Below are 27,182 nucleotides of genomic sequence, written 5' to 3' on the forward strand. Positions count from 1 at the left end.
ACAAAAATTGCATCCTGTTTTTTATCATCCTACAAGTTCCAAAAGCTATTCTAATGTGTTCTGGCTTACTGCAGCACTTTCTGCTATCACAGTCTCTGTAATAAATCAATGCATTTTTCCCTTGTCAGACTTGTCGGCCTGTGTCTGGAAGGCTGCCAAGTTCTTCAGTGTTGTGGTTCTGCTATGAATTCCACCTTCCAGGCCCCTCTATGCACACTGCCTGTGTATTAGATTAGAGCAGCTTCTCTCTTCTCTCTTATCTTTTACAAGCTGGATAAATCGTCCTCTGAGCTGGCTGGGCTTTCACATACTGAGGAATTACAGACAAGGGCAAAGCTGTTTGCAGGAAGAAAAGAGCAGCCTGAAACTTCAGTGCATGAGAGCAGAAGGGGGAAAGAAAAACACAAATGATCTCTTGAGATTCAAAAGGAAGGGTGTATACAGCCTGCTTGTGTATGAATGTATTTTCTATGTGTGGACATACTGTACATCAACCTACTTCCTGTTTTGGTGGCCATTTTGTTTGTTTATAAACAAACTTTTAAAAACTGTTTTTAACCACTTTTAATGCGTCGAGGAGCGGCGAAATTGTGACAGAGGGTAATAGGAGATGTCCCCTAACGCACTGGTATGTTTACTTTTGTGCGATTTTAACAATACAGATTCTCTTTAAGGCAACGATTTATGTTTTTTTTGTTTTTACTGTCAGTCACTTGTTTTGTCGTTTGGCTACAATTTGTACACCTGCTTGTCATCCAACACACCAAATTCAGAAGACAATTAGTTGTTTAGGGCGAGCGTGTGTAGGGCCGGGAGGTTCACATTTCTTTTGTCTTGTCTACCTTATTACCTTTGTGCACACGCTTTGTATTTACCCTGTGTTAATTAAATAATGAATGAGTAAAGGAATAATGATATTTAGGTGTCCCGTTTCCATACAAATAGTGCTTTGCAAAGCTATTTAGCATGGAACAGACCGTGAGCCAATCACCATGTTTGATGGTAATTTACCGTATGTAAATTTGCTTAGCAGCACTGTTGAAGAATCAGTTTACACCAGAGTGCTGAAAATCAAGACTAATGAACTAGTGAAAGGCATCTTGTCAAGAAAGGAACAGACACCAAACTGCCACTTGCAGCCATGGTTTACATCACATTTGTCTGAATGGTACCATTAACTTACATATGCTCCTCATTGTAGTGTGACTTCCATGTGTCTATAAAACCTATGAACCACGTTACTAGTCCATAGGTGTGACAGAGCACTCATATATATTGCTGTTTAATAGAAATCACATGATTCACACTTTAAGCTGGTGTTTGGGAATTTCCTGGAATTGTTTTGTAGGAGATGACACGTATAATTTTTTTTTTTTTTATTCTAGTTTGCTACATTGTCTAAAGTCAGATTCAGGCCCCTTTTAGGCTACCTGCACACTGCAAATCCGTTTTCCGTTTCCGATTTTCCCGACTGCAATCAACAGAAAAACGGAGTCAAAAACGCAGCATGCTGTAACGATTAAAAGGTCGGAATCTGAATCGGATGTAAAAACCGATTAAAAATCGGAATCTGAAACGCGTGCAGGGAGCCTAACACTAGGCACTTGTTTTGTGTTACTCTTTCTTTTCGCAGGGTAACGCAACAGCAAAGAAAGTGTATGGGGCCTAGTACACTAACTGCGACACGTTGCGCCAGAATTTTCTGAATTGCTGCTGACCCGCTGCAAAGTAAACAGCGTGCTACTGTCGGACTGCTGCAGCGACAGAATGCATGGGTGATGCAGTCATTTGAAAAACATTGACAGCGCGGTGTGCTTGCGCAGAATGACACAAATAACCATTTTTTCAAGTAAGCAGTTGGCAGTTTTAAGGCAGTTGTAAAATGCATGGCATAGTCTTATTTATGATATAGAGGAACTTTAATCAAGGATTGAACTTCATCCCAATCAGTAGTCGAGACCCCCGCACCCACGAGAAATCTTTACCTTTTCTCAAATAGATCATCAGGGGAGTCTGTGTGGCTGATATTGTGATAAAACACCTCCCACAGTGTGATGTCATGACCATGGTCCCGACAGTTTGCTGTCTGTGAACCTCATTGCATTGTGGAAAATGCCAAGCAAGTAATCTCTGTGCATAGAACTCTCAGTAAGGAACGTTTCGTAGAGGTCTCCTGGAAGAACTAAACACGTCACCGCCAGTGGTGATAAATCTCAGAATGTAAATTAGGGAGAAGAAAGATTTTACAATGAGCAAATACTGACTTAGGGCCTGAGCCCACTGACGCAGTTGTGCGCAGTTGTGTCCGCTTTTCAGCAACACATCAATGTTACAGATGCTGAAAAGCGGACACAACTGCGCACAACTGCGTTAGTGGGCTCAGGCCCTAAATAATCTATGAATGAATGTTGTAAAAAACAGGGCTGTGGAGTCGGTACAAAAATCTTCCAACTCCGACTCCTCAGTTTCTGAAACCACGACTCCAACTCCGGGTACCCAAAATTGCTCTGACTCCGACTCCTTAGTCTAATTTTTAACAGGGCTGTGGATTTTGTACAGAAATCATGTGACTCCGACTCCCGACTCCGACTCCTCAGTTTCTGAAACCACGACCCCGACTCCGGGTGCCCAAAATTACTCCGACTCCAACTCCGACTCCACAGCCCTGGTAAAAAAAAATAAGCAATTGTATTCATTATGATATTTTCACTACTTTTTCCTCTTTTAACAATGTGGGGAGATGGAGCAGAGCATATAAGAAATAAGTAATAAAATCATAATAATGTAAAAAAAAATGCTGCATTTTCCGTATTGTAGCCTACAGCCACAGAACAAAGGCATACAGAGGATTCCCCAAATACACAAGTATTCTAACTTTCATTCATTCATTCTGTGAAAATAGGAAAGTTTTGTGTTGACTTCCACTTTAGAAGTAATAATACTGTTAGAAGTTATTATTAATAAATATCCATACAGCTCTTTAGACAGACTGCAGAACATGAGCCTCATGTATCAATCTGCCTCTGTGAAGAGCTGCTGCTATTTTCCCAGAGAGCGGATCCGATTCCCCGGCCCAGAATCCATCATTTCCAGGACATGGCTGAATAAGAGCGTCAGTGGCGGCAGGGAAACAGCAGCAGTATTTTACTGCAGATACTTTGATATCGGAGGGCCACTGTAACCCACCAAATGTACATTTCACAATGCATATCACAGGAGAGGGAAGTAACATCGTCCTGTAAATCACAGATCTGCTCAGCCTGTTCCAGCAGCGGTTTTTACATCTAAATCTATATTGGTCTTGGGAGGATTTCCTCGTTTCAGTAAGTCATTTATTACACAGTGTAATCGCTTTATGGTCTCAAGTCTTCCTCGCTAGCTTGTAAGGAAGAATAGCGAGGGTCGGAACAATAGAACACATCATAAAAAGTGTTACTTACACCCCTACCGCATGAGGAAATTCTCAGAATTGCAAGCCTAATGACTTGTTGAGTCTATCTTGGCACGGAGCGCCTTTCAGACTTTAATATTGTCAAGGTGTATTTCTGCACCCCTTTCGATACGGACTTGAAAGTTAATTGTTTTCTCAAAATCATTTGGGGGCTAGATGGAAAGGGGAGATAGCGTCAGTGTGTCCATAGCCTGTTCTCCACCTGTTGTTATTTCGGTCTGGCCCAATCAACCTGCTAGCCAGGCTGGAGCCACAGACCATCTGGAAAAACTGCAGTGTTTATAAAACTGACATAGAGAGTCACCCCTGGGCCCTGACCTCCCACACAAATCTGGAAATCATTAAAACTGCCCTGGCTCTTTTCACTGCTCTGAGCTGAGAGCTGAGATCTGGGTCCAGAGCACATTTGGAGATCTCGTTAACAGCGCTGCAAATGTAGCTAGTTTGTCCCTAATTGTCTGTTTTTGTTAGTTTTAAAGCAGACAGGAGCAAATCCTGAAGCCGTACAAAGAGAGAGAGAGAGAGAGACAGAGAAACCACTGCTGCCCGGGACTTGTAATGTGGATTCCTTCAGCCCTGCAATTAAATTGTTTCTCGATTAACTTGGAATTCTTCCTGAAAGTTTTGAAATAATCCTGTAGGAGCTAAATTCTCTTTTACGAGCGGTTAGTTGGACCACTGCCCCCCCCCCCCCCCTCCTCCCACCATCCCTTCTCATAGAGTCTCAGGAATTGGAGTCATAATGGCATATAATATTTGAATAATTGACTTAATGAAACACTTAAGCAATGCGCACTGTATAATTGTTGGTTGAAATGTGTAATTTCTCCTCTGGGAAATACATTGCAAATACATTTCCGTGTGTAATGAGGACCCGCACAATTTTATGAACACTTGTGTGTATGGAACACTGTTATTTGTGCAGCATGCTCTGACTTTTGGTAAAGCTGCATTGGGCTCAGACATAGGCTCATTGACTTGGGGGTCACAGTGTGTCTGCTAGTTGGTTTACATTTTCATCTTTGCATTTACATTGTGTAGTTTGTGCCCCTGCAGCTAATGAAACACTTCACTCTTGTACTGAGCCATGTGTGAACCCATTACTAGATGTATCGGCAGTCTCCATGCTGATCAGCACATATCTGCATTTTTAGGGCTGTTTTTGGGAGGTCATTTAGGGCTAGGCTTGGTTTATTGGTTTGGGTAACAATAAGGGGTGAGCATAAGGGTAATGATTTGGGGAGGTAGGTTAAAGGTAGCCATACATCTAACGATTTTGCTTCAAATCGACTAAGCAATCATCTTCAGTGTAATTGATCGAAATTCAATTGACTAGTGGCTCACACAATACAAGTGACAGTGGCGTAGCGGTTATAGCTCTTGCTTTGCAGCGCTGGGTCTCTGTTTGCTATCTCAGCCAGGTCACTATCTGCAGAGTTTGTATGTTCTTCCCTTGTCTGTGTGGGTTTCCTCTGGGCACTCAGGTTTCCTCCCACACCCCAAAAGCATACAGATACGTTAATTGCCTTACCCCCTACTTTGGCCCTAGACTACAATACATACATTAGACATATGACTATGGTAGGCATTAGATTGAGCCCCTCTCAGGGACAGTTAAATGACAAGACCTTATTATTCACAAAATGTAGGACTCAACTTCTCAAAGTACATATCAAATTTATTTGTATCTAAAGTACACATGAAAACCCCCATACCCAATTATTATTGATTTATAAAGTGCCAAAATTATTTTTGGTGCTCTACAAAGTAAGAAATAAACATGAGGTACATAGTAATAAAAGCAATGGTATTCACCAATATACAAAATACAGAATATGTACAAAATACAGAATTGGTAATTACAGTGACAAAAGTAACATGATGAATAAAATGTATAACACGTAATTACACTGTCTGGTATTGGCACAAGTGAAGTTTATCCAGCACAGTCATATGTGGCATTGTTTTTAGTCAGCCTAATGACCATATCTGTCAGAGTGTAGAGTGTACTAATCTCCCAACGTGACATGGCACTATATAAGCACTAATATCTTACAAGGGAAAATATATTAACCACTTTCCCTGACCGCATTCCTCCCATTCATTCGCCCATAATTTTATCACTACTTATCACACCTAAATAATCTATTCTATATCTTGCTTTTTTGCCACAATTTAGGCTTTTTGGGGGTGATACTTGCTTTCAGTAATTACTTTATTTTCTATGCATTTTATAGGGAAATTCAATAAAAAAAATGAAAAAATACACAATTTTTCGAATTACATCTCCTATTGTTTGAAAATAAACAATGCTACTATAGATAAAACCCATTCATTTTATTTGCCCAGTTGTCCCAGCTATCACAACATTTAAATTATGTTCTTAGTACAATAATACAATACAATAACATTTCTATAGCGCTCTTCTTCCATAGGACTCAAAGCGCTTAGGCTCTCTCAGATTCAGTAATTGGTAGTAGGATGAAGTCTTTACACAACAAAAGATATATTTCTTCAAATGCCAAACTGAACAGGTGGGTTTTCAGTCTGGATTTATACACGTCCAGAGATGCAGCTGTCCTGATTTGTTGAGGTAAGGAGTTCCAAAACGTAGGGGCAGCATGACAAGGCTCTGGGACCAAAAGTTTCCAAGTGGACTCTGGGTATGACTAGATTATTAGAACCTGTGGATCTGAGAATGTGGGGATTGGTACGCAGTACAATGTATGGCGACAATATATGATCTGGAAATAAATGTGTATTTTTTCTGTTTCTACCCTATCAATAATCACAAGCCCCTTATTTGCTAAAATAACAGTAATACATCCTCATTACATACATATTAAAAAAAAGCTCAGACCCTAACGTAACTATTTATGTATTATTATTTTTTTAACTCACTTTTTTTTTTACATGTATTTATTTTTGGTAGCTACTGGGGAGTGTGGGGTTACTAAGATTTTATTATTTATCAAATGTATTCATTTGTTTATGTTTTCATTTTTTACTAGGAAGTGCTCAATCTTTTTTTTTTTTTTTTTACTTTCAGTTTTATGAATCAACATGCCTCGTGATTCAAGACATGTTGATTCATTCACAGAGGTTTCGGTTGGCTCGGGTTAACATTTGTTCCCCTTCACCAATCGATCTCCTCTAACTGCCACCAGGAACGAGGAACGCGGAACGCTCCCACCGCAACAACACTGCACGTGAATACGCGTCCAGATAGATGACTGCAGCTCCTATCTGGACGACTGTAGTCATCCAGATAGGATTGACTGGTTAAAACCTATGTCTGCATCTACAATTACAACTGTAAATAAAGTCATCCTATTTCTTCTCTGGTCTCAAACTATCCTTCTATGAACTGGAAGCAAGTGGCCCTTGTTTTTCTTAATTTGCCACACTGTACATTACTGAGAGTGTTGTGGCTCCTCTTTCACCTGTCAAAGTTGTAGCGCCCATCAAAATTGCAAACTTTATATCTGCGTACTTACATGTAAGCGGTAGGGGTGCTCAAAGAGATGCTAATATTGGTGAGTTGGTGCAGCGTTCATGCAAATTTATGCAACTTGGAATTGAGACAATTAAATGCATCTTCTGCTTTTCCAAGCTACATGAGTTTTGGATCAACTTGGAATCAATAGCATCCCACTGAACACCACTTGCAGGCATGTAAAACACAGTTATTTCACAGGGTTACTACCAAAGACTGATCTGGGAGAGACCAGGTCATTGCAAGTTCAGTTGTGGAAAACAAGGGCTCATGCTCTCTACAGCCGATTTCTTAAAGGGAAGGTTCAGGGACTAGCTAAATAAAATAAAAATCCATTTCCACTTACCTGGGGCTTCCTCCAGCCCGTGGCAGGCAGGAGGTGCCCTCGGCGCCGCTCCGCAGGCTCCCGGTGGTCTCCGGTGGCCGACCCGACCTGGCCAGGCCGGCGGCCAGGTCGGGCCTCTTCTGCTCTCCATGGTGCGTTCCACGCCGGCGCGCTGACGTCATCGGACGTCCTCCGGGCTGTACTGCGCAGGCTCAGTAGTTCTTTAAGCGGCAAGATGGAAAGTTTTTAGGCCGTTCTTACTCCACAAACACAGTACAGATTTTAGAAGTGTAGTTTCATCTTCAGCACTATCTGCACGGAGTTTTTATGTTCACCCCTTGTCTGTGTGGGTTTCCTCTGGGCATTCCGGTGTCCTCCCACATCCCAAAAAATACAGAAAAGTTATTTGTCTTCCACCTAAAAAATTGGATCTAGACTATGATGGACATAGAACTATAATAGGTATTAAATTGTAAGCTCCTCTAAGGAACAGTCAGTGACAAGACCCTTGGAGTGAACTGAATACTGCATGAATTATTTGTCTTTACCTACAGTGTAGCACAAGTGTGAATGGAGCTCTGTTAGACAATACAATGTAGTTTACAGTTGCCTGTTCATTTTATTGGAAAGAAGCTGCATTTTCTTCTGCTCCGTGGATGAGAATGTTATCACTGCGTTGGAGGGTTCCCTACTACTAGGAATCTACAATCCCCTCTTCTTGGACCATGCAGTGAATTTACTAGTGTACCTTGGCATGCAGCTCCAGTGCTATTTTTACTTGGTCTTTTTACTGGGAACGGGTTCCCCTTGAGACCGAGCGTCTATCAGTAGATTCCTGCGAGGGTCACTTCATCTCCTATCCCTTTGGGTTAGTAAACAGTCAATGGCTCCCATCTGGCTGCACTCAGGTTATAACCTTGTTACATGTTTTGGAACCAAAAACCATCTGGCTGGATTGGAGCTGAGCTGGCCACTGTGATTTTGGCAGTATTTTTATTAGAGGTGCGTAGCTAATGAATTTTCTACAGCTCCAAATACTGTGTGAATAATTGAAATCTCCTGGATTCTGGCTGGGGCTGGTGACCTGCTCGAGGGGGTATGGCTTACAGAGTGATTGGTGTTCCAGCGCCATATCTAGATTACAGTATACGAGAATCGATAAAAATACGTCTAGGATGATTATCTACTTAATGGAAATTTCAATTTTTTTAAGAAAAAAAAATTAAAATAATAAAAAAAACCTTTCCAATGCAACTATGTTTTCCAGTAGGACATACATGCACTGTCTTACTTTGTCTTGTAGAGGCAGACATGGCATAAAGCTGCCGTGTGACACACGGGGTCTGATAGGGCACCTGAACAGAGGGCGGTAACTAGGTGCAACTGCCTTGAATGTGCACAAAGGAAATGTGGCTGTGCCAATCAGCAAACCGTGGTTTTTGTCATGGCCGGAAGTAAACATATTTCGAATTATCTTCTATGTCGGGGAAAATCACAGTTTTATACAGAAGGTTGACATAGAAACATAATTAGCTTTTGTTTAACCACTTCACCACTGAGGGGTATTACCCCCTGACCACCAGAGCAATTTTCACCTTTCAGCGCTCCTTCCATTCATTCGTCTATAACTTTTTAATTACTTATCCCAATGAAATGAACTATATCTTGTTTTTTTCGCCACCAATTAGGCTTTCTTTAGGTGGGACATTATACCAAGAATTATTTTATTCTAAATGTGTTTTAATGGGGAAATAGGAAAAAATGTGGGAAAAAATTATTATTTTTCAGTTTTTGGCCATTATAGTTTTTAAATAAAGCATGCTACTGTAATTAAAACCCATGAAATGTATTAACCCATTTGTCCCGGTTATAAAACCATTTAAATTATGTCCCTATCACAATGTTTGGCGACAATATTTTATTTGGAAATAAAGGTGCATTTTTTTCAGTTTTGCATCCATCCCTAATTACAAGCCCGCAGTTTATAAAATAACAGTGTTATACCCTCTTGACATAAATATTTAAAAAGTTCAGTCCCTAAGGTAACTATTTATGTTTTTTTTTATTGTATTTTTTTTTTTTTTAATTACAAAAAAAAAATAAAAAATTGGGGAGTGTGGGAGGTAATGAGTTAATTTATTGTGTAAATGTAATGTTTGTGTATGTAAAATGCTTTTAGGGTGTAGTTTACTATTTGGCCACAAGATGGCCACAGAGTGTTTGTTTACATGCGACCTGTAAGCGTCCGGAAGGACGCTTACAGGAAGCAGGAGGAGGCTGGGAGATTCACAATGATCTCACTGTTTCTGAAAGAAGCAGCAGATCATTGCGGGGGCTAGATCAACGAACGGGAATGGATTTTCCCGTTCATTGATCCCCGGGCGAGCGGGCGGCGGCGTGCACGAGCGGCGGGTGCGTGCGCACGAGCGGCGGTAGCGCGGAAGGTACGGATTTCTCCGTCCCTGGTTTTTTAGGGGGGAGAAAAGGGACGGAGAAATTCGTACCGCCGGGGGTAAAGTGGTTAAAGAGTAACGGTCGGGTATAAAATAAAATATCAATTCTTTATTTTTATCTGGTAAGCAAGAATGATGCTAACCAGGCAATCCAAAAGTTAAAATCTCTATTACTTTTCTTGTTGATAAATGATCATTCCCCAGTTTACCTGACTCTTATTTGGTACACACAACATTTGGTACACAAAAAGGAAGTTGCAGGGCATGCTGGGTTGTCCTTTTTTACTTCTGTACTTCCCCTCAGACTTAACTAATGCAGCCTGATTGGCTGAATACTCCTGTTTTCCCCTCCCATATCTCTGTTCCTCTCTGATTGGCCAATATTTCTCATGCTGAGACAATGCACTTTCTATAGTGAAGGGCAGGCAAATCAGACAGAGGAGACTAAGGGAGGAAATTACATTAGAAGGCTTCAAATTAGCCATACTTAGAGAAAATCCTTCTTAGCATTTCCCATTTTTTTTTTATACCATACAAAAAAAAACCTAAAATCAAAACGTGGACAGTGCAATACATATGTTAGGTAAGTAGAGCAAGTATTTATCTACTTATATATGTGTTTTTTTTCTGAGATAGTCTGGTTGGTGATATTAACTTCCTGTTTGTGGCACATTAGTATATGTGAGGGGGGGGGGGAGACTTTTCAAGATGGGTGGTGACCATGGCGGCCATTTTGAAGTCGGCCATTTTGAATCCAACTTTTGTGTTTTCAATAGGAAGCGGGTCATGTGACACATCAAACTTATTGGGAATTTCACAAGAAAAACAATGGTGTGCTTGGTTTTAACTTAACTTTATTCTTTCATGAGTTATTTACAAGTTTCTCTTTGTTTACAGCCATTGACTTGTCGCCAAGATTAACACGTGAGGAGTGGATAGAAATTGTGTTGATGTCTGGCGAACGCAGTAACCAGGTCATTGCGGCAGATTTCAAGACACCCTACAAGACCATCCATCTCCCATGCTACAGTTAGCAAACTGCTTGCTTAGTTTCGTGAAACTGGTTCAGTGTTGGATTTGCCAAAATGTGGGCGCATGAAATCTGTCACTAATGAAGAAACATCAGTGGCTGTCCTTGCTTCATTCAGCAAGAGCCCACAGCGTAGCACTTGCCGCATGTCACTGGAGAGTGGCATTAGTCGAACATCCCTTCGGCGGATATTAGCTACTCACAAATGGCACCCTTTCAAACTCCAGCTACTGCAGCATCTCAACGAGGATGACCAAGATCGGCGCACTGAATTAGCAGAATGGGCAAAACAAATATTGGAACAGGACCGTTAGTTTACGCATCAGATTTTGTTCAGTGATGAGGCAAACTTTTATGTGAATGGTGAAGTTAACAAACAAAACCACAGCTATTGGTCTGACACTAACCCACATTGGATAGATCCCTCCAAGACTGTTGGAACAAAAAAATTGATGGTATGGTGTGGTATACGGGTTACAAAGATAGTGGGGCCATTATTCATCAATGGACACCTCAAGGCCACTGGATATATAGAAATTGCTACATGATGAAGTGTTTCCCTCCTTATGCACTGAAGCTGGCACGTTCCCTGAGTTTTTCCAACAAGATGGTGCACCACCATATTATGGGTGTCAGGTCTGAGCATTCCTAGATGAACAGTTTCCTGGAAAGTGGATTGGTCGTCGTGGGCCAGTTGAATGGCCCCCAAGGTCTCCCGATCTGACCCACTTAGACTTTTATCTTTGGGGTCATCTGAAGGCAATTGTCTATGCTGTGAAGATACGAGATGTGCAGCACCTGAAACTACGGATACTGGAAGCCTGTGCTAGCATTTCTCCTGCTGTGTTGCTATCAGTGTGTGAAGAGTGGGAGAAGAGGGTTGCATTGACAATCCAACACAATGGGCAGCACCTTATACACATTTTATAAGTGATCAGAAACTTGTAAATAACTCATGAAAGAATAAAGTTACGTTCAAACCAAGCACACCATTGTTTTTCTGGTGAAATTCCCAATAAATTTGATGTGTCACATGACCTTCTTCCTATTGAAAAAACAAAAGTTGGATTCAAAATGGCTGACTTCAAAATGGCCGCCATGGTCACCACCCATCTTGAAAAGTTCCCCTCTCACATATACTAATGTGCTACCAACAGGAAGCTAATATCACCAACCATTCACATTTTATTAAGGTGTATCCATATAAATGGCCCACCCTATATAATAAGAGGGCACTATAATGAGATCCGAAGTGATATTTGACTCCTGCTTCAGGGCTATCTCTGCCACCGCTGTTCTTCTGCCAGACATTTCTATACATGTATGAGGACTATCGCTAGAGAGAGATTGGGATTTGATCCCTCAGACAACAATGCAGGGCTGAGGTTGTAAAGATGCTTTGCAGGTCTCTGGGCTAGCACTGCATTCTTTTGCTATTCTGGGGTAAGCGAGCCAATGGAGCGGCGGGCAAGGAACGTCACATAGTGGGTGAGGTAAGTGAGAAGAACAATGCCCTCAACAGAGTTGATCCGAAACGTGGATCATTCACCGATGGGCGGAGTGGCATCTAAGGCTGCTGTACATATGTTAGTCTTGGCAGAGGCGGTCGTTATCAGTCACCTCGACCAACTTTATTCTTGTGTTTGTACAAGGCTTTAGGGTGCATACACGCATCCAATTTTGATTGGCCAATTTTACCCCTTCCATGTAGTATGAAAGCTTACCTACGTAATCTGTTCATAGTATTCAAAATGTGTTATCCCTCATACCACATGGAAGTGTTTAAATTAGCCAATCACAATTTGATGTGCGTATACACCCTTAAGCCTGGTAGACACTATTAAGTATGGTTAGCCAACCGCTGGCCAATTTTACCGCCTCCATGTAGTATGAGGGTCAACCGATGTTGAATACTGAGCAGGTTGTGTTGATAAACCCTCATACTACACGAAGGTGGTAAAATTGGTCAGTGATTGGCCAACCATCAATCAAAGTTTGTACCAGGTTTTAGGCTTTGCTGTTGATTTCATGGAGACAACCAATAGTCTTATGCAAAGACCTGCTGCTGTGGAAACAAAGGTCAGGTGTGGTACTCGGTTTATGAGTGCAGTTTCTGATTTTTATTTATTTATTCATTTTACTGCTAAAAGGCTTCTAACTACCACTAATTCAACTAAGTATGCAGAGTACTGACACAATCGATGTATAAGTAAAATTAAAGGTACCCAATTGCATCACACTCTCCCTAATGATTGACTGATCGCATCAGATTCAGGTACCGTTATTAGTGCCTATCCACAACAAACAATCATTCTTTCAGTTGGAGTTTTGGATTGATTCTATTAGTCTGATCGAATCGCTTAGCATTTTTCCCTCAGTTAGTAGGCATGAATGATTGTTTCAGACTGATCTCACAGATCAGATTGGACAGTTGTCGATTGTTTGGCAGATTGTGCTGTTAGCAGGCACCTTACTAAAATAAAATATTTTTAGTTTTCTTATCTAAAATCTGTGTCTGGAGACTACTAATGTTTGAAATCTATACTGATAATGAAGATGCTGGAGGATAAAGATATTTGATTGTTGTTTTATTGCGTATGGGCATCTCACAGCCGGTGACTGGTATGTAGGATGCCACAAGGAGCCAGTTGCATGGCCATTCATAGCATGTGTGGTGGGCGGTTGTAGTGAACTGTGCCATGTGTGTGCTTTAGTATAGTGATGGTCCCATTTGTGAGGTCGGAGGTTATATGTTTATTGATTATGCACATCAGTGACTGAGCTGTGGAGAAGAATGCTTGCAGCAGCCTGCAAACAATCAGATCTCTGGCTGGAAATTGTCTGGCATGTGCAGTATGAACACATGCTGTTTCCAGCCTGGCACCACAACACTCATCCCTCCCATCCTCCTGCCGCAACCATGTCAGCTCCATTGGAACATGTGCTTGCCAGATCTGCAACTCCATCAGCTGACAGGGCTCTACCCTACACTGTCAGGCCAGTGAAGAGAACACCAGCCCCTAAACCTTTCTTTACCACATTTTACTACTCAAAACAAGCAGAAGGATTTTATTAGCCTTGATGAGGCACGTTTGTGTACAAGCAGGACAGAATGGTTGGAGGCACATGCATTTGTGTGAGCTTTTGTGTAGGCATCCACATTTTAAGCCCCCACCGACTGATTGAAGCCGGTTCGCCAATCATAATAATCCAAACATTTGTATAGCGCTTTTCTCCTGTTGGACTGAAAGCGCTCAAGAGCTGCAGCCACTGGGACGTGCCCGGAAGTGTTAGGGCAGTCTTGCCTTGAACTCCTTACGGAATAGGTACTGACCCTAGCCAGGATTCGAACCCTGGTCTCTCCTGTCAAAGGCCGTTAAAGAGGAACTGTAGCAAAAATCTTAAAATTTAAAACACATATACAGTAAATAAGAAGTTCAATTCTTCCAGACTAAAATGAGCCATACATTTCTTTTCTCCTGTGTTGCTGTCACTTACAGTAAGTATTAGAAATTTGACATTACCGATACGTTTTGGGCTAGTCCATCTCTCCATAGGGGATTCTCAGCATGGCCTTTATTCTTTATAAAGACATTCCCTGAAAAAGATTTATATAAAGATGTGGCTCGCTGCACACTTTTTTGGCACTTGGACGGGGCAACTGCCTTTCACTAAGTGCTTTTAAAAATAAAGAAAACCCTGAGAACCCTCCATGAGAAGATGGGTTAGTCCAAAATCTGTCGGTAATGGCAGATTTTTTACTACTTACTGTAAGTGACAGCAACATAAGAGAAAAGTAATTTATGGCTCATTTTATTCTGGAAAAAAACATACTTCTTATTTGTAGAGCCTTTAACCCTTAAGGTGGCCACACGCAATACAATTTTTAAATATCTGTTCAATTTAAGAATTGCAATCAATTTTCTGACTGATTGTAACATTTCAAAAATATGACCAATGCACCACACACCTATGTTCAGTTTTGTCCCCAATTATGATAAAAATGATTACAAAATCAGAGAAAATTGCTAGGGTGTGTATATTAATAAATTGACAATCTAACACACACCATACATTTAGAAAGATTGAAGAAAAATATCTGGCATTCCAGTTCGATTACAATTGTTTTTTATCGAATTGCCATAAAATCAGATCATTTTATTGTATCGTGTGTGGCCACCTTTACACTATCCAGCCACTCTCAGTTAACTAAGTCTAAAGAGAAAACTCAACCTGTTGATTTCTATAAAATGATCAATTGAAAATTGGTTTGGAAACTCTTTTTGTTGATTGGGCAGGGGGTGTAGCAGTGGGGTATTGAATGCTGCATAGCATTGTCAGAATCAGAAACTTTATTTCGCCAAGCATGACTGGGTCGTGCCCGGAATTGGGTTTGGCAAGTACAGGGCTAGTGTGAAAAAGTAATACAATACAATCCGTACATTACATACAAAAACAAAATAAAGATACAGATACAGCAATCTGGACATATCATTAACACAGTTGACTATAGCATTTTGTACAGTGTGCTACCAGTATCCGCTTATCTGGGGAGGATGAGGAGAGTTCATAGAATTCAGAGAGTTTACAGCCGAGGGGAAGTAGCTGTTCCTATGTCTTGTGGTCCTGGTGTAGATGGACTGGAATCTCCGGCCCAAGGGAAGCCGACTGAAGAAGTGGAAGCCCGGGTAAGAAGGATCATTGGCGATCCTCAGAGCTCTGGAGCGCAGTCTTGAGTTGAAGATTTGATCTAGTGAGGGAAGTGGTTTTCCAATGATTCTTTCCGCTGATCTGATGACCCTCTGTAGACTGTGTCTATAGCTGGCGGAGGAGCCAGCATACCAGACCAGGATGGAGAAGCAGAGGACAGATTCAATTATGGCTGTGTAGAAGCTCGTCAGAAGCTCCCGGGCCATTCCGAACTTCTTCAGTTGGCGTAGGAAAAGTAGTCTCTGCTGGGCTTTTCTCTGGGTGGAGGTCGTGTTGGCTTTCCAAGTCAGGTCTTTGGAGATTATCGTGCCTAGGAGGCATGTGCAGGGAATGCTTTCAACTTCCGTGCCATCAATGCTGATTGGAGGTGGGGTGCTAGCGTGCTGTCTAAAGTCAACAACCATCCCGACCGTTTTTGCGGAGTTGAGGACTAGGCCGTTCTCCTTACACCAGTGGCAGATTCTATCAACCTGGTGGTGGTACTCCTGCTTATCATTCCCGGAGATGAGGCCAACTATGGTGGTGTCATCAGTGAACTTGATAACTTTGACAGAGTTTGCAGTGGCAACCTTAGGTGGCACAAAGTTAACCTCTTGACGACCAGCTAACGCCGATTGGCGTAAACTGGTCGTCTGCGGGTTACCATGGAAACGGCTGCTCGATCGAGCGGCCTTTCCATGTCAGTTCACGGAGGATGTCTCCGTGAACAGCCGGAGAGCCGCCGATAGCGGCTCGCCGGCAAAATGTAAACAGGCGGGGAAGAAACCCCTGCTGTTTACATGATACGGCGCTGCTACGCAGCAGCGCCGTAAGGCAGATCGGCGATCCCCGGCCTCTGATTGGCCGGGGATCGCCGGCATATGATAGGCTGAAGCCTATCCCACAATGCGCAGGACGGATATCCGTCCTGCGCAGCCCAGGAAGGGAGAGGGAGGTAAGGGGAGGGAGGGAGCGCACAAAACGCTGCGGAGGGGGGCTTTGAGGAGCCCCCCCCCGCTACCCACTAATGGCCGGCGGCGATCAGACCCCCCCAGCAGGACATCCCCCTAGTGGGGAAAAAAGGGGGGTAGTCTGATCGCCCTGCTGCACTCCTGATCGGTGCTGCGGGCTGTAGAGCCCACGCAGCACCGATCAGTGAAAATTCCCCTGGTCGGCAAGTGGTTAAAGGGAATCAGAGAGGAATGGTTTGGTAAAATAGAAAAAAGATTTTATACATACCTGGGGCTTCTTCCAGCCCCATAAGCCTGGATCGCTCCCACGCCGCCATCCTCCGCTTCCTGCATCCGCCGGTACCGGGCCCATCACTTCCGGTGGACGCGGCCAATTGTCCGCATCACAGGGGCTCCCTTCATACCCGTACGCATGCGGCTGCGCAGTAAGCAGCCACATGCATACCTGTATGGAGGGAGCCCCCTGTGATGCGGAGAATTGGCTCACGGCAATGACGGGACCCGGGACCGGCGGATCCAGGCAGCGGAGGACGGCAGCGTGGGAGCGATCCAGGCGTATGGGGCTGGAGGAAGCCCCAGGTATGTATAAAAGCTTTTCTTCATCCTCTCTGGTTCCCTTTAACAGGTGCAGTCATTTATTCGGTTTTCAATCAGATTTCTCCTGAAATGGAGTAATATAAGGTGGTAAAACAAGCATTAAAGTCTGATCAATTTTTGTTTGAGAAATAATTGATCTTTTGTTGAAATTGGCTGCCATGAGGACACAAGAGGTGAAGAGGAACTTCACCCCAAATCTGTAGCTGATACCCATTTTCCCCCAAGAAATCTTTACATTTTTTTTTCTATCAGGGACGTATGACAGATATAGTGGTGAAACCCCTCCCACAGTGTGATGTCAGGGCCTTGGTCCTGACAGTTTCCAGTCTGTGAACCTTGTTGCATTTCCAACTGCCAAGCAGTATCACCCTCTGTGCATATACAGTATGTATATGAAAAAGAAATAACATTTTAGCCTATCACATTGTTAGTGGGCGTTTTTGTAATGGCAGTTAGTAGTTGATTGCATTAATTTTATTTTTTGTTTCCACTACTACTATCTTTTGGTAAAATTCCTCTTAAGGCACATACACATGCCGTATTGTTACAAACGACGGGTCCGTCAGACCCTCCCGCGGGGCGGTCGTTCTGTTGACAGTAGTATGTGAGTACTACTGTTGGCAGAACGACCGTCCCGCGGGAGGGTCTGACGGACCCGTCGTTTGTAACAATACGGCGTGTGTACGCGCCTTTAAGGTACTGGCAGACTATCATTTTGGAGTAAATAGTTACGGGGTCAGTTACTGGCTACAGTGATGGGAGTCAGAATAGACGGTGCCCAAATTACTGTATGAGCGTCGCTATAGCCGTACTTCCTATTACAGCCTGTGGTGGCGCATGGAACACCCAAATTTCCAGCTCCATTTTGCTCTGTTACGTAACATCAGGGCAGATCTTTTCATTGTCATGTATTCAGTAGTTTCATACAATGGTGCATAGGACATAGAACAGATCTGTGATGTATTATTCTATCTATCGTCTAGGCATAGTATGGGGGATGCAGGGTGACGTTAGCTAATGACATGGAGATGCTTCTCCCAGTTATGTAATGACAGCGCAGGTTACACAGTGCAGGTAGTGTACTTATGTAAAGGAGGGATAGTGAGAGTACTATACAGCCTCCAACACACACACTCATTCAGCCCCTCTCCTCATGACTCTGGCCCTTCCAGCAAGATGCTGGGGGGATATTAAGGGTCCAAGCAGGGGGTCTCCGCTGCCTCAGTGATGTAAACTTTTTCCTCTCCTGTGAGAGGCTCCGGCCGGCCAGGCTTGTATTTCATGCAATTAAATGCATAACTTCCAGAGCTAATCCTGTCAGATCTGTGTGTGACGCCTGTGTTTTCCCTCCATGATTTATGGATCGCAAGGCTTATATACAACCTGGGACATTCCTGCCCTGCTGCATGCTGGGAGAACGGAGAATCACTTGTCTGCACAGAATGCCGCTTGCTGAAATTTATAGGACAATAGCATGTAGAAATACTCATCTGGCCTTTAGTTCTTTAATATATCATAGTGATCTCTGGTTAATCTAGTTCATAAGTCAGTAGTTTGACTTGAAGTGAAAATAAGATTATAGAGAATTTCTTACGCATAATGCATTTCTTAGGTACAAGTGTTTGGCAAAGATCAGTAACTATAGTTGGAAAAAAAAAGGACTGAATGAGCTTCTTGTGCTAAGTCTAGTTTAGGGGACCCAGTAGAAACCTGATAGGGAAATGCTGATATTGTGATTGGGTGGTTGGCACTTTCTTGAACTGCTAGGTTTCAGATAGGTTGTAGATAACTACACCCACACTATTTGGCCAATCACAATGCTGCATGCTATGCAGGGTGATGTGATTGGAGGACTGTTCCCTGTAAGGTCTCCTGTTGGATCCCCTACACTAGACTAGCACTGAGCTTCTTAGAAATAAGCTTGACTTCAGTCTAAAATACCTGTACTCACTTCTTCTATAGCAGGGTGGTTCAGAAAACCATTAGCAGTTGTTATATATACCAATTGTTTTGCAGGCAGCACTCTTCCTTTATCTATTTTATCTCTTTCTTTCAGTCAGTCGGCCCCCTTATGCACATGGTAGCTCCCATCGGCAGAGGTGTGAAGTAAAGCCAGCCAAAAAGGAAGACACGTAAGTGATGAAGGAAGAGATCTGCACATGCCAGGTAAATGTAATGCACTCTACTGTCCGCTTGCACCACTCTGAATCTGGGACTGGTTAGCAATGGGGGAATAAGTAGCAATGGGGGATGAATACTTGTAGGGGTTGGTGGGGGACTTGGAAGGTATTAGTGTATGCTGACTACGTGTAATACTTTTGGGGGGGGGGGGGGATAAGACAGTTTGGAGGAAATACTTTTGGGACACATAGCAGGCTAGGAGCTATACTTGTAGCAAGGACATACCATACTTTGGGTAAAATTGTGGTCATGGCAATAATTATGGGCCAGCTTATTTTTGAGGTAACAGAATCAGCTTGCACTCCTCATTGTTTAAATGATTAGTGGGAAAGTTTATTTCCAGCATTTTTGAATGTCACACTCTAATCACCTTGTATTACTACTACCTTGAGAAAGGGGCCCTGTGTGGCACTGAAATACTGGAAACAAACTTTACTACTAATCGTTTCAACTATGAGGAGTTCTTGCTTGTCTGCCACACTGTCAACTTTGATGATATATGAGTGACACCAACTACTTTCAGTTTTGAAACACCTCACAACCTAGGCATTATACTGATTGGTATACATGTACCTTTTTATGTAATGTGTATTTGAGAGTACCTCGTTTCCAAATGTAAAAGGTCAAAGGTTGGGGAGTTATATGACTTATAACTTTATGTAGAGTATACAGTTAGGTCTATAAATATTTGGACAGATACATTTTTTTTCTAATTTTGAAGAGATTGTGTTTAAAAAAAGGTGCGTTCCCTGCACTGTATGGGTCAGGCTGTAAGCTGTAGTGTATGTAAAGGTGTGTTCTCTGCACTGTATGGGTCAGGCTGTAAGCTGTAGTGTATGTAAAGGTGTGTTCTCTGCACTGTGTGGGTCAGGCTGTAAGCTGTAGTGTATGTAAAGGTGTGTTCTCTGCACTGTGTGGGTCAGGCTGTAAGCTGTAGTGTATGTGAAGGTGTGTTCCCTGCACTGTGTGGGTCAGGCTGTGAGCTGTAGTGTATGTAAAGGTGCGTTCCCTGCACTGTATGGGTCATGCTGTAAGATGCACTGTATGTAAAGGTGTGTTCCCTGCACTGTGTGGGTCAGGCTGTAAGCTGTAGTGTATGTGAAGGTGTGTTCCCTGCACTGTGTGGGTCAGGCTGTGAGCTGTAGTGTATGTAAAGGTGCGTTCCCTGCACTGTGTTGGTCAGGCTGTAAGCTGTAGTGTATGTAAAGGTGCGTTCCCTGCACTGTGTTGGTCAGGCTGTAAGCTGTAGTGTATGTAAAGGTGCGTTCCCTGCACTGTGTTGGTCAGGCTGTAAGCTGTAGTGTATGTAAAGGTGCGTTCCCTGCACTGTGTGGGTCAGGCTGTAAGCTGTAGTGTATGTAAAGGTTTGTTCCCTGCACTGTGTAGGTCAGGCTGTAAGCTGTAGTGTATGTAAAGGTGCGTTCCCTGCACTGTATGGGTCAGGCTGTAAGCTGTAGTGTATGTAAAGGTGCGTTCCCTGCACTGTGTGGGTCAGGCTGTAAGCTGTAGTGTATGTAAAGGTGCGTTCCCTGCACTGTATGGGTCAGGCTGTAAGCTGTAGTGTATGTAAAGGTTTGTTCCCTGCACTGTGTGGGTCAGGCTGTAAGCTGTAGTGTATGTAAAGGTGCGTTCCCTGCACTGTATGGGACAGGCTGTGAGCTGTAGTGTATGTAAAGGTGTGTTCCCTGCACTGTATGGGTCAGGCTGTAAGCTGTAGTGTATGTAAAGGTGCGTTCCCTGCACTGTATGGGTCAGGCTGTAAGCTGTAGTGTATGTAAAGGTGTGTTCCCTGAACTGTATGGGTCAGGCTGTAAGCTGCAGTGTATGTAAAGGTGTGTTCCCTGCACTGTGTGGGTCAGGCTGTAAGCTGTAGTGTTTGTAAAGGTGTGTTCCCTGCACTGTGTGGGTCAGGCTGTAAGCTGTAGTGTATGTAAAGGTGTGTTCCCTGCACTGTGTAGGTCAGGCTGTAATCTGTAGTGTATGTGAAAGTGTGTTCCCTGCACTGTGTGGGTCAGGCTGTAAGCTGTAGTGTATGTAAAGGTGTGTTCCCTGACTGTATGGGTCAGGCTGTAAGCTGTAGTGCATGTAAAGGTGTGTTCCCTGCACTGTATGGATCAGGCTGTAAGCTGTAGTGTATGTAAAGGTGCGTTTCCTGCACTGTGTGGGTCAGGCTGTAAGCTGCAGTGTATGCAAAGGTGTGTTCCCTGCACTGTGTGGGTCAGGCTGTAAGCTGTAGTGTATGTAAAGCTGTGTTCCCTGCACTGTGTGGGTCAGGCTGTAAGCTGTAGTGTATGTAAAGGTGTGTTCCCTGCACTGTATGGGTCGGGCTGTAAGCTGTAGTGTATGTAAAGGCGCGTTCCCTGCACTGTGTGGATCAGGCTGTAAGCTGTAGTGTATGTAAAGGTGTGTTCCCTGCACCGTATGGGTCAGGCTGTAAGCTGTAGTGTATGTAAAGGTGCGTTCCCTGCACTGTGTGGATCAGGCTGTAAGCTGTAGTGTATGTAAAGGTGTGTTCCCTGCACTGTATAGGTCGGGCTGTAAGCTGTAGTGTATGTAAAGGCGCGTACCCTGCACTGTGTGGGTCAGGCTGTAAGCTGTAGTGTATGTAAAGGTGTGTTCCCTGCACTGTGTGGGTCAGGCTGTAAGCTGTAGTGTATGTAAAGGTGTGTTCCCTGCACTGGGTGGGTCAGGCTGTAAGCTGTAGTGTATGTAAAGCTGTGTTCCCTGCACTGTGTGGGTCAGGCTGTAAGCTGTAGTGTATGTAAAGGTGTGTTCCCTGCACTATGTGGGTCAGGCTGTAAGCTGTAGTGTATGTAAAGGTGCGTTCCCTGCACTGTATGGGTCAGGCTGTAAGCTGTAGTGTATGTAAAGGTGTGTTCCCTGCACTGTATGGGCCAGGCTGTAAGCTGCAGTGTATGTAAAGGTGCGTTCCCTGCACTGTGTGGGTCAGGCTGTAAGCTGTAGTGTATGTAAAGGTGTGTTCCCTGCACTGTGTGGGCCAGGCTGTAAGCTGTAGTGTATGTAAAGGTGTGTTCCCTGCACTGTATGGGTCAGGCTGTAAGCTGCAGTGTATGTAAAGGTGTGTTCCCTGCACTATGTGGGTCAGGCTGTAAGCTGCAGTGTATGCAAAGGTGCGTTCCCTGCACTGTGTGGGTCAGGCTGTAAGCTGTAGTGTATGTAAAGGTGCATTCCCTGCACTGTGTGGGCCAGGCTTTAAGCTGTAGTGTATGTGAAGGTGTGTTCCCTGCACTGTATGGGTCAGGCTGTAAGCTGCAGTGTATGTAAAGGTGTGTTCCCTGCACTGTGTGGGCCAGGCTGTAAGCTGTAGTGTATGTAAAGGTGTGTTCCCTGCACTGTGTGGGTCAGGCTGTAAGCTGTAGTGTATGTGAAGGTGTGTTCCCTGCACTGTGTGGGTCAGGCTGTAAGCTGTAGTGTATGTAAAGGTGCGTTCCCTGCACTGTATGGGTCAGGCTGTAAGCTGTAGTGTATGTAAAGGTGTGTTCCCTGCACTGTGTGGGTCAGGCTGTAAGCTGTAGTGTGTGTAAAGGTGCGTTCCCTGCACTGTATGGGTCAGGCTGTAAGCTGTAGTGTATGTAAAGGTGCGTTCCCTGCACTGTATGGGTCAGGCTGTAAGCTGTAGTGTATGTAAAGGTGTGTTCCCTGCACTGTATGGGCCAGGCTGTAAGCTGCAGTGTATGTAAAGGTGCGCTCCCTGCACTGTGTGGGTCAGGCTGTAAGCTGTAGTGTATGTAAAGGTGTGTTCCCTGCACTGTGTGGGCCAGGCTGTAAGCTGTAGTGTATGTAAAGGTGTGTTCCCTGCACTGTGTGGGTCAGGCTGTAAGCTGCAGTGTATGTAAAGGTACGTTCCCTGCACTGTATGGGTCAGGCTGTAAGCTGCAGTGAATGTAAAGGTGTGTTCCCTGCACTATGTGGGTCAGGCTGTAAGCTGCAGTGTATGCAAAGGTGCGTTCCCTGCACTGTGTGGGTCAGGCTGTAAGCTGTAGTGTATGTAAAGGTGCATTCCCTGCACTGTGTGGGCCAGGCTTTAAGCTGTAGTGTATGTGAAGGTGTGTTCCCTGCACTGTATGGGTCAGGCTGTAAGCTGCAGTGTATGTAAAGGTGTGTTCCCTGCACTGTGTGGGCCAGGCTGTAAGCTGTAGTGTATGCAAAGGTGTGTTCCCTGCACTGTGTGGGTCAGGCTGTAAGCTGTAGTGTATGTGAAGGTGTGTTCCCTGCACTGTGTGGGTCAGGCTGTAAGCTGTAGTGTATGTAAAGGTGTGTTCCCTGCACTGTGTGGGTCAGGCTGTAAGCTGTAGTGTATGTAAAGGTGCGTTCCCTGCACTGTATGGGTCAGGCTGTAAGCTGTAGTGTATGTAAAGGTGTGTTCCCTGCACTGTGTGGGTCAGGCTGTAAGCTGTAGTGTGTGTAAAGGTGTGTTCCCTGCACTGTATGGGTCAGGCTGTAAGCTGTAGTGTATGTAAAGGTGTGTTCCCTGCACTGTATGGGTCAGGCTGTAAGCTGTAGTGTATGTAAAGGTGTGTTCCCTGCACTGTATGGGTCAGACTGTAAGCTGTAGTGTATGTAAAGGTGCGTTCCCTGCACTGTATGGGTCAGGCTGTAAGATGCACTGTATGTAAAGGTGTGTTCCCTGCACTGTGTAGGTCAGGCTGTAAGCTGTAGTGTATGTAAAGGTGTGTTCCCTGCACTGTGTGGGTCAGGCTGTAAGCTGTAGTGTATGTAAAAGGTGCGTTCGCTGCACTGTATGGGTCAGGCTGTAAGCTGTAGTGTATGTAAAGGTGTGTTCCCTGCACTGTGTGGGTCAGGCTGTAAGCTGTAGTGTATGTAAAGGTGTGTTCCCTGCACTGTGTGGGTCAGGCTGTAAGCACTGTGTGGGTCAGACTGTAAGCTGTAGTGTATATGAAGGTGCGTTCCCTGCACTGTGTGGGTCAGACTGTAAGCTGTAGTGTATGTAAAGGTGTGTTCCCTGCACTGTGTGGGTCAGGCTGTAAGCTGTAGTATATGTGAAGGTGTGTTCCCTGCACTGTGTGGGTCAGGCTGTAAGCTGTAGTGTATGTAAATGTGTGTTCCCTGCACTGTGTGGGTCAGGCTGTAAGCACTGTGTGGGTCAGACTGTAAGCTGTAGTGTATATGAAGGTGTGTTCCCTGCACTGTGTGGGTCAGGCTGTAGGCTGTAGTATATGTGAAGGTGTGTTCCCTGCACTGTGTGGGTCAGGCTGTAAGCTGTAGTATATGTGAAGGTGTGTTCCCTGCACTGTGTGGGTCAGGCTGTAAGCTGTAGTGTATGTAAAGGTGTGTTCCCTGCACTGTATGGGTCAGGCTGTAAGCTGTAGTGTATGTAAAGGTGCGTTCCCTGCACTGTATGGGTCAGGCTGTAAGCTGTAGTGTATGTAAAGGTGTGTTCCCTGCACTGTATGGGTCAGACTGTAAGCTGTAGTGTATGTAAAGGTGCGTTCCCTGCACTGTATGGGTCAGGCTGTAAGATGCACTGTATGTAAAGGTGTGTTCCCTGCACTGTGTGGGTCAGGCTGTAAGCTGTAGTGTATGTAAAGGTGTGTTCCCTGCACTGTGTTGGTCAGGCTGTAAGCTGTAGTGTATGTAAAAGGTGCGTTCCCTGCACTGTATGGGTCAGGCTGTAAACTGTAGTGTATGTAAAGGTGTGTTCCCTGCACTGTGTGGGTCAGGCTGTAAGCTGTAGTGTATGTAAAGGTGTGTTCTCCCTGCACTGTGTGGGTCAGGCTGTAAGCACTGTGTGGGTCAGACTGTAAGCTGTAGTGTATATGAAGGTGCGTTCCCTGCACTGTGTGGGTCAGACTGTAAGCTGTAGTGTATGTAAAGGTGTGTTCCCTGCACTGTGTGGGTCAGGCTGTAAGCTGTAGTATATGTGAAGGTGTGTTCCCTGCACTGTGTGGGTCAGGCTGTAAGCTGTAGTGTATATGAAGGTGTGTTCCCTGCACTGTGTGGGTCAGGCTGTAGGCTGTAGTATATGTGAAGGTGTGTTCCCTGCACTGTGTGGGTCAGGTTGTAAGCTGTAGTATATGTGAAGGCGTGTTCCCTGCACTGTGTGGGTCAGGCTGTAAGCTGTAGTGTATGTAAAGGTGTGTTCCCTGCACTGTGTGGGTCAGGCTGTAAGCACTGTGTGGGTCAGACTGTAAGCTGTAGTGTATATGAAGGTGTGTTCCCTGCACTGTGTGGGTCAGGCTGTAAGCTGTAGTATATGTGAAGGTGTGTTCCCTGCACTGTGTGGGTCAGGCTGTAAGCTGTAGTGTATATGAAGGTGTGTTCCCTGCACGGTGTAGGTCAGGCTATAAGCTGTAGTGCAGAGGTGCCCACACTTTTTCGGCTTGTGAGCTACTTTTAAAAATGAGCTCAAAGTGATCTACCCATGTACAATTTTAGGAGCACCCTTCCATATACAGAATGTAAAATGTAGTGTATGTATGTATGTATGTATGTAATGTAGTGTACAGAATGTATATGTAGTGTATATGAAGGTGTGTTCCCTGCACGGTGTAGGTCAGGCTATAAGCTGTAGTGCAGAGGTGCCCACACTTTTTCGGCTTGTGAGCTACTTTTAAAAATGAGCTCAAAGTGATCTACCCATGTACAATTTTAGGAGCACCCTTCCATATACAGAATGTAAAATGTAGTGGGGTCGGGATCTACCATGAAGGCCTTCGCGATCTACCTAATGGGCACCCCTGCTGTAGTGTATATAAAGGTGCGTTCCCTGCACTGTGTGGGTCAGGCTGTAAGCTGTAGTGTATGTAAAGGTGTGTTCCCTGCACTGTGTGGGTCAGGCTGCTTAGTCTCACAGCAGTAATAATAATAATGGGTGAGTGACTCAGGCAGAGGGTCTATCACGTGTCGGCTGAGGTAAAGGGAATTATCACAGCGTGTACAAAACTGCAGACAGCGACATGTGAGACTCATCCATGCTCACCCCAAGACAGGTCTGTCTGACCGCTTGTATGTCCAGAAACCTCACGCTTCCTGTTTATCCTCCCAACTTTTCACCTCGACGGCGGGAGGATGATAACAGCCTGGAAACCACTACAGACACTGTGATTGCAATCATCTTAGTAAGACCATCTTCGTGCTACTCATCCTCCGCTTTGTCTGTCTGGCCATCCTGGAATCTTTTATCCGTACAGAGCACACAGCGCTATTGTATATCATCCGTCTTGGCAAAACAAGGCTGAATAAAACAGGCTTGATTTCTTTTATTTTATAATATATAATATATCCTAAAAATAGCCTGAAAACAGCTGCAGCCGTGCTCAGACGTGACATGTTGCAGTTCTCTGCCATCAGGTAATGTCACCGCCTGTCAAGCGCTGACACGTGTGATGTTACAACCGCTGCAGTTAAATCGCTCCTGAATTGCACTCCTGGGCAGCAGGCGGGACGCTGAACTGCGCAGCAAGCGTGCACTTCAGTTGTCCATCTGAAAGAGGCCTTATTCAGGTCTGATGACTGCACTGTGTAAATCCCTTAGGTGGGAGCACACTTGTCTGTGCAGAAAACCATGAGTTTTCTGGCATGTGCATTTTTGCCTTTTTGAAATTTTGTTTTTGTTTGCATTCGCAGGTGCGTTTTGCAGTTTCCATGCTATTAAGATTTGCAGTTTTAATACTCAGCCTTTTTATCAAGATGAAAAAATGCAGTATCATATTTATTGGTCAGCATTTTGGGGGGCTCATAGGAAAGCATTGTATGCATATCGCATGTGATTTGCATGCAGTACAGTAGTTCCTACAGTAGTTAACGCACATGATAGGAACTGTAATTTCATTCTTAACCTTAATCTGTTCTTAAAGCGGTATAAAACTCTGACATAATATTCAATAAAAACATGTTTTCCTACTTTTTATATCCCATAGTTATGATGTTTGCTTTTGTGCATAAGTATTATTATTCATTTAAAAATTACAAGTTCCCGAAGTACAATTTTTTTGCTCCGAGAGCTGA

At 44.1% G+C, this 27,182-nt stretch overlaps 1 long non-coding RNA gene across 3 annotated transcripts in view; it reads left to right on the plus strand.

Annotated features, from left to right (window-relative positions):
* Positions 1-27,182, plus strand: part of LOC137541183 (uncharacterized) — a 231,266-nt gene that overhangs the window by 120,219 nt on the left and 83,865 nt on the right. For all 3 annotated transcript variants that reach the window (XR_011025100.1, XR_011025098.1, XR_011025099.1), the window contains one exon: positions 19,069-19,178. This is a non-coding gene — a long non-coding RNA (uncharacterized lncRNA). The remainder of the gene's footprint in view (positions 1-19,068; positions 19,179-27,182) is intronic.

The sequence above is a fragment of the Hyperolius riggenbachi genome, chromosome 12 (genome assembly GCF_040937935.1).
Source record: "Hyperolius riggenbachi isolate aHypRig1 chromosome 12, aHypRig1.pri, whole genome shotgun sequence".
Classification (NCBI taxonomy): domain Eukaryota; kingdom Metazoa; phylum Chordata; class Amphibia; order Anura; family Hyperoliidae; genus Hyperolius; species Hyperolius riggenbachi.